Source organism: Mobula birostris, chromosome 15 (genome assembly GCF_030028105.1).
Source record: "Mobula birostris isolate sMobBir1 chromosome 15, sMobBir1.hap1, whole genome shotgun sequence".
Taxonomy (NCBI): Eukaryota; Metazoa; Chordata; class Chondrichthyes; order Myliobatiformes; family Myliobatidae; genus Mobula; species Mobula birostris.
Window position 1 is genome coordinate 46,269,014 of NC_092384.1, and position 8,481 is coordinate 46,277,494.

Here is an 8,481-nt window from a genome sequence, read left to right on the forward strand (position 1 = left end):
TAATCACATTAAAATTATGCTCTCTCATATTAGCCATTTCCACCTTAGGAGAAGGTGCTGACTGCACACTCGATCTATGCCTCTTATTATCTTATACACCTGTGTCATGTCACCTCCTGTTCTCCTTCGCTCCAAAGAGAAAAACCCTAGCTTGATCAACCCATCCTTGTAAGACACAAAACAGGCAGCCTGCCGGTAAATCTTTGCACCCTCTCTAAAACTTCCACATTCTTCCTTTAGTGAGGCAACCAGAACTGAACACAATATTCCAGGTGTATTCTAACCAGGTTTTTATAGAGCTGCAACTTAACCTTGCGGCCCCTGAACTAAATCACCCTCAAATAAAGGCCAACACCCTATATGCTTTCTTATCAACTTGCATCGCAACTGTGAGGGTTCTATGGATATTGATCCCAAGATGCCTCTGTTTCTCCAATCTGCTAAGAATCCTGTCATTAACCCTGCATTCTGCCTTCAAATTCAACCTTCCAAAGTGAATCACTTCATACTTTTCCAGTTTGAACTCTACCTGTCACTTCTCAGCCCAAATCTACATCCTATCAATGTCCCATTGTAACCCTTAACAACCTTCTACACTATCCACAACACCACCAACCTTCATGTCATCTGCAAACTTACTAACACACCCTTTCACTTGCTCAACTAAATCATTTATAAAAATCACAAAGACAGGGATCCCAGAACAGAACCCTACAGTACACCACTGGTCACCGACATCCAGGCAGAATACACTCTCATCTGCGACCATCCTTTACTATCCATGGGTTAGTTCATTCTTAATCCACACAGCCAAGTTTCCCAGTATCCCATGCCTCTTGTCTTTCTGAATGAGACTACCATGGAGAAAATTTTATCAAATTCCTTACTAAAATCCACATACCTTCATCAACGTGCTTTGTCATATCCACAAAGAATTCAATCAGGCTCATGAGGCACGACCTACCCTCCTAAAGCCATGCTGACTATCCCTAATCTGACTAGACTTTTCCAAATGCTCATAAATCTTGTCTCTGAGAATTCTCAGTGGTGTGCAAAGAATCATTTGTGGTGCACCTGTGCTGTTGGAGATTATGGAGGAGATGTTGTTGCCAATCCGAACTGACTGGGGTCTGCAAGTGAGGAAATTGAGGATCTAATTACACAAGGAGGTATTACGGCCAAAGTCTTGAAGCTTATTGACGAGTTTTGATGGGATGGCAATAAGACCATAAGACCATAAAACAGAAGCAGAATTAGACCATTTGGCCCATCGAGTCTGCTCTGCCATTTCATCATTTTGATCCATTTCTCGTCTCAGCCTCAATCTTCTGCTTTCCCAGCCCCATCTCCTACTTTCCCACTTTCCCAGCCAATCTCTTCTGCCCCCCCCCACACCCCCTGGATCCCTTCATGCCCTGACCAATCAAGAATCTATCAACCTTTGCCTTAAATATACATAAAGACTTGGCCTCAACATCTAGCTGTGGCATAGATTTCCACAGTTTCACCATTCTCTAGCTAAAGAAATTCTTTTTCATCTCCATTCTAAACAGACACTCCTCTATTCTGAGGCTGTGTCCTCTGGTCTTAGACCCTCCCACCATAAGAAACATCCTCTCCACATCCACCCTATCAAGGCCTTTCACCATTCAATAAGTTTCAATGAGGTCACCCCTCATTCTTCCGAATTCTAGTGAATACAAGCCCAGACCCATCAAATACTTTTCACATGACAAGATGTTCAATTATGGAATCATTTTTGTGAACCTCCTTTGAAACTTTTCCAGTTTCAGCACATCCTTTCTAAGATAGAGGACCCGAAACTGCTCACAATTCTCCAAGTGAGGCTTCTTTACAAAGTTCTCAATATTACATCCTTGCTTCTATATTCTAGTCCTCTTTAAATGAATGCTAACATCACATTTGCCTTCCTCACCACAGACTCAACCTGCAAATTAACCTTCAGGTTAATCCTGCACAAGGACTCCCAATTCCCTTTGCACCTCAGTTTTTTGTATTTTCTCTCCATTTAGAAAATAGTTAACTTTTTCATTTCTTCTACCAAAGTGCATGACCATACACTTGATAACACTGTATTTAATCTGCCACTTCTTGCCCATTCTCCTAATATGTCTAAGTCCTTCTGTAGCCTCTCTACTTCCACAAAACTACCTGCCCCTCCACCTATATTGTCTGCAAACTTTGCAACAAAATAATCTATTCTATCATCCACATCATTAACACACAACGCAAAAAGAATCACTCCCACCATGGACCCCTATAGAACACCACTAGTCCCTGGCAGCCAACTAGAAAAGGCTCTCTTTATTCCCACTCTTTGCCTCCTGCCAATCAGCCACTGATTTATCCATGCTAGAATCTTTCCTATGATACCATGGGCTTGTAGCTTGTTAAGCAGCTTCATATGTGGCACCTTGTCAAAGGCCTTCTGAAAATCCAAGTACACAACATCAACCAATTCTCCTTTGTCTATCCTGCTTATTATTTTTTCAAAGAATTCCAACAAATTGGCAGGTAAGATTTTACCTTGAGGGGACCATGCTGACTATGGCCTATTTTATCACATGCCTCTAAGTACCCCAAAACCCCATCCTTAATAATAGACTCCAACATCTTTCCAACCACTGAGCTCTGACTAATTGGCCTATAATTTCCTTCCTGCTGCTCTCTCCCTCCTTGAGGAAACCATGCTAGCTACAGCCTATCTTTCATGTACTTCCAAGTATCCTGAGACCTTATCCTTAATTATCGACTCCAACATCTTCTCAAGCACTGAGGTCAGATCAACTGGCCTACAGTTTCCTTTCTTCTGTCTCTCTCCCTTTTTGATGAGTGGAATGACATTTGCAGTTTTCCAGTCTTCTGGAACCATTCCAGAATCTCATGATTCTTAAAAGATCATTGCTAATGATCCACGGTCTCTTCAGTACCCTGGAGTGTACACCATCTGGTCCAGATGACCTGTCTACCTTTAGACCTTTCAGTGTCCCAAGAACCTTCTCCTTAGGAGTGAGAACTTCACACACTTTATGACTCCTGACACCCGAAACTTCTACCATTCTGCTAGTGTCTTCCACAATAAAGCCTGATGCAAAATACTTACTCAGTTCATCTGCCATTTCCTTGTCTCCCATTACTACCTCTCCAGCATTGTTTTTCTGCGGTTCGATTTCCACTCTCACCTCTCTTTTACACTTTATGTACCTGAAGAAACTTTTGGTATCCTCTTTAATATTATTGGCTAGCTTACTTTTGTATTCCATCTTCACCTTCTTAATAATCTTTTTCATTGCCTTCTGTTGGTTTTTAAAAGCTTCCCAATCCTCTAACTTCCCACTCATTTTTGTTCTATTATATACCCTCTCTCTTTGGCTTTTACATTGGTTTTGACAGCTCTTGTTAGCTATGGCTGTGTCATCTTTCCTTTAGAATACCTCTTCCTTTTTGGGATGTATGTATCCTGTGCCATCCAAATTGCTTTTAGAAATTCCAGCCATGGCTGCTCTCATCCCTGCCGGTGTTCTTTTCCAATCAATTCTGGCCAACTCCTTTCTCATGCCTCTGTAATTACCTTTACTCCACTGTAATACTGATACATCTGACTTTAGCTTCTCCGTCTCAAATTTCAGGGTGAATTCGATTATATTATGATCACTTGCCCCTAAAGATTTTTTTAGACCTAAGTTTCCTAACCAATTGCGATTCATTGCTCAACATCCAATCCAGAATAGCTGACTCCCTAGTGGGCTCAACCATGAACTTCTCTAAAAGGCCATCTCATAGACATTCTAGAAACTCCCCTCTTGGGATCCCGCACCAACCTGATTCTACCAATCTACCTTCATATTGACATTTCCTGTGACTATTGTAACCTTGCCCTTTTGGCATCAATTTTCGATCTCCCATTGTAATTTGTAGATCACATCTTTACTACTCTTTGAGGGTCTGTATATATAGTATTTCCCAATAGGGTCGTTTCGCCCTTGCAGTTTCTCAGCTCTATCCACAACAATTCAACACCTTCCAAGTTTATGTCACCTCTTTCTAACGATTTGATTTCACATTTTACCAACAGAGCAATGCCACGCCGTCTGTCTTTCTGCTTGGCCTTTCAATACAATGTGGATCCTTGGACATTAAGCTCCCACCTATAATCTCCTTTCATCACGATTCAGTGATGCCTACAACATCATACATGTCAATCTGTAACCGTGCTACAAGTTCATCGACCTTATTCCATAGACTGTGTGCATTTAAATATAACACCTTTAGTTCTGTATTCACTCTTTTCGATTTTGTCCGCCTTTTACATTTCAACTCATCCTGTTGACTGCAATTTTGCCCGATCATCAGCCTCTCCTTTCTGGGAGTCCCACGACACACTGCCTCTGTTTGTAAACCAACTACTTCATCCTCAGTTCCCATCTCCCTGCCAAATTAGATTAAGCCTACCCAATCAACTCTAGCCAACCTGCCTGCAAAGATATTGGTCCCCTTTGGGTTCAGCTGTAACCTGTCCCTTTTGTTTAGGTCATACCTTGCCCCGAAGAGATCCCAATGATCCATAAATCTGAACCTCTGCCCCATGTACCAGTTCCTCAGCCACGCATTCACCTGCCAAATTATCCTATTCTTACCCTCACTGGCACATGGCACAGGCAGCAATCCAGAGATTACTACCCTGGAGGTCCTGTTCCTCAGCTTTCTACCTAGTTCCCTAAAATCTCTTTTCAGGACCTCCTCACCTTGTCTACCTATGTCATTGGTGCCAAGACATCTGGCTGCTCACCCTCACCCTTGAGAATGCCCTGGACCCAATCCAAGTCCTCCCTGATCCTATCACTGGTGAGGTAACACAGCGGTCCCCAACCACCGGGCTGTGGACCGGTACAGGGCTGCAAAGCATGTGCTACCGGGCCGCGAGGAAACGATATGAGTCAGTTGCACCTTTCCTCATTCCCTGTCACGCACTGTTGAACTTGAACATAGGGTTGCCACTGTCCCGTATTTGCTGGGACATTCCGTATATTGGGCTAAATTGGTGTGTCCCATACGGGACTGCCCTTGTCCCATATTTCCCCCGCTAAGGTAGAGCGTTCCTATGAAACCTTTTGTGCCGAAATGGCGTGAAGCGAAGAAGCAATTACCATTACTTTATATGGAAAAAATTTTTGAGTGTTCCCAGACCTAAAAAATAACCTACCAAATAACACATAAAACCAAAAATAACACTAACGTATAGTAAAAGCAGGAATGATATGATAAATACACAGCCTATATAAAGTAGAAATAATGTATGTACAGTGTAGTCAGGAAGATTAAGCCAAAACCGATTTGTGGGGAAAAAAAATCGTAACGCATGCGCACACAGGTGCCTGTGCAAGGCTTCATGGTCATGGTTGTTTTTCCTGGGGTAAACATGTGTCCCAGGATTTGACTGTTACTTTTGTCCCTTATTTGGGAGTGAGAAAGTTGGCAACCCTAACTGTAAAAGACATGTTGAGGTGAGTTTAACCTTACTTGAACACCCCTGGCCCCGGTTGGCCGGTCTACAAGAATATTGTCAATATTAAACAGGTCCGCGGTGCAAAAAAGGTTGGGGACCCCTGAGGTAACATACCATTTGGGTGTCTCTGTTCAACTTCTATCAATTAATTTAAATATTTCCAAATAACTCTGAAGTTTCAACTGACTTGTCTTCTCTCCCAACATCCTACAATTAAGAAAATCTCAAGTACCCCTGGATACTTCTTTCTCAGAAAGGCTTTCATTCTATTTAACCAAACAGGATTATTTTGTGATTAGGCAAATCACTGGGAGTCCTAAACAGTAGTCTATACCGATGTCATTTTCCCAAATTGGAAGAGTAGATTTTGTTGCAGCCACCAGCATGTTCCAAGCAGGCATTTAAAAAAAGTTGGTACAGGTTAAAGCAGATTTTCCTTAGAAATTCATAAACACAAGAGATTCTGCATATGCCAGAAATTCAAAGCAACACACACACTGGCATCTCTCCCCTTTCTCGGTCTTTCTGCCTCCACCTCTGGAGACAAACTGTCTACCACTACTTTTCTAAACCTACCTATTCCATGGCTATCTTAACTTTACCTTTTCATACCATGACGCCTGTGAAAATTTCTCCGTTCCTTCATCTGTTCCCAGGATGAGGCAATCCCTTCCAGGACATCAGAGATGTCCTCCTTCTTCAAAGAACAGAGTCCCCCCCCCACCATTGATGCTGCCCTCACACACATCTCCTCCATTTCCCGGACATCCACGCTCACCCCATCCTTCCGCTGTCTTAACATGATAGAGATCCACTTGTCCTCACCTATCTTTCCACGAGCCTTTGCACCCAACACATCATTCTCCATAACTTCTGCCATCTTCAACAGGTCCCTACCACCAAACACATACTTATCTCCCCCCACTCTCCGTTTTCCACTGGGATTACTCCCTCCATAATTCCCTTGTCTATTCATCCCTCCCCACTAATCTCCTTTCTGGCATGTATCCCTGCAAGTGACATGTCCATTCACCTCCTCCCTTACCCCATTCAGAGTCCCAAACAGTCCTTCCAGGTGAGACCACACTTCATCTATGAATCTGTTGGGGTGGTCTACTGCATCCAGTGCTCCCAATGCGACCTCCTCTACATTGCTGAGTCTCAACGTAAATTGGGGGACCAGTTTGTCGCACACTTCTGCTCCATCCACCAATAAGTGGAATTTCCCAGTAACCAACCATTTTAATTCCTATCCCCACTCTTGTTCCACCATGACCTCCTCTTTTGCCACTATGAGGCCACTCTCAGGTTGGAGGGGCAACACCTCATGTCCTTTCTAGGTAGCCTCCAACCTGATGGCATGAACATCGATTTCTCCCTTTGGTAATTTTTTTCACCTCCCCCTTCTCTCTTCTTCTATTCCTCAGTCTGGCTTCTTATCTCTTATCCCCACTTGGTTATCACCTCCCCTTGGAGTCCCTCCTCCTTCCCTTTCTCCCACCGTCCAACCTCCTCTCCTATCAGATTCCTTTTTCCCCCAGCCCTTTGCCTTTTCCAATTTTCACTTGACCTTCCCCTACCCACTTGCTTTCATCTGTCATCTTCCAGCTTGTCCTCCTTCTCCTCCCCCCACCTTCTTACTCTGGCATCTTCCCCCTTCCTCTTCAGTCCTGAGGAAGGGTCTTGGCCCAAAATGTCAGCCGTTTATTCCTCTTCATTGATGCTGCCTGACCTGCTGAGCTCCTCCAGCATTTTGTATGTGTTTCTTCCTAAGGAATTTCTGGGATTAAACCCAGACACAAGTTGATAACCTACCTATGTCATTTAAATAACTTCTACATTTAAAAGTACTCAAAATCACAGATCTTACCTTAGTAGCGGTATTGAACAGTCTCTTGAAAGGCAAAAAGAATGTACTTGGAAATCTGTGATCCTATGCTTGTCGTAGAATTGTAAAAGCTGGAACTCCTGTTTCCCAACTAAGTTATCAATGAGGGGTGTTCTGAAACGTTCTGCAGTGGTTCATTCTTGCTGACTTGGTTTTCCGAATGTACTTTGCTAGTGCTGAATTACACATAAAGTAATGATTAATGAAAATGGTGTACTGTATTAACGTCATTAAGATTTGTTTTGTTAAGATAAAACTTAAGGGTTGAAGCATAAAACTTTCTTTAATGGCTGATAATTTACTCGCTTGTAGTTTCACGGTGGGTCTTTCATTTCGTTTGTTAATGCTGTTACAGTGTGAGGCTAATACTGAGTTGTATTAAGACAAATATCAAGAGGGAAACTTGTATCTATATTCACTCCAGATTCTTTACAGTAGGAAAATGAGTTGAGAAAGAATAAACACAAGCGATTCTGTCCATCTTGAGCAACACACATAAAATGCTGGAGGTAGTCAGCAAATCTGGCAGCATCAATGGATGGGGAACACATGCTGACATTTTGGGCTGAAACCCTTGATCAAGACTGGAAAGGAAGGGGTCAGAAGCCAGAATAAGAAGGGGCTAGGGAAGGAGTACAAGATGGCAGATGATAGGTGAGATCAGATGATGAGGAAAGTGTCTGGGTGTGTGGGGGGGGGGCATTGAAGAAAGAAGCTGGGAGGGATAGGTGGAAGTGATAAACGGCTGCAGAAGAAGGGCTCTAATAGGAGAGGACAGCGGACCATGGAAGAAAGGAAAGGAGGAAGGGAACCAGAGGGAGAGGAGCTGGAGAGGAGAAAAGAGAAAGGGTCAAAGGGTAACCAGAATGGGGAATGGAAAAAGGTGGGGGGGGGGGGGAGGAGAAATTACTGGAAGTAGAAATCAGTGTTCATGCATCAGATTGAAGGTTTCAGATAAAATATGAGGTGTCCCTCCATCCTGAGTTTGGCCTCATCATGGCAGCAGAGGAGACCATGGACAGGCTTCTCAGAATGGGAATGGGAAACGGAATTGAATTGGGTTAAC

At 43.2% G+C, this 8,481-nt stretch overlaps 1 protein-coding gene across 1 annotated transcript in view; it reads right to left on the reverse strand.

The window, feature by feature from the left end:
• slc7a9 (solute carrier family 7 member 9) overlaps nucleotides 1-7,549 on the reverse strand; it is an 83,142-nt gene extending 75,593 nt beyond the window's left edge. The window contains exon 1 of the mRNA XM_072279709.1: nucleotides 7,398-7,549. The gene's annotated coding sequence lies outside the window, so the exon portion shown is untranslated. The remainder of the gene's footprint in view (nucleotides 1-7,397) is intronic.
• Between the last annotated feature and the right edge of the window lie 932 nt (nucleotides 7,550-8,481).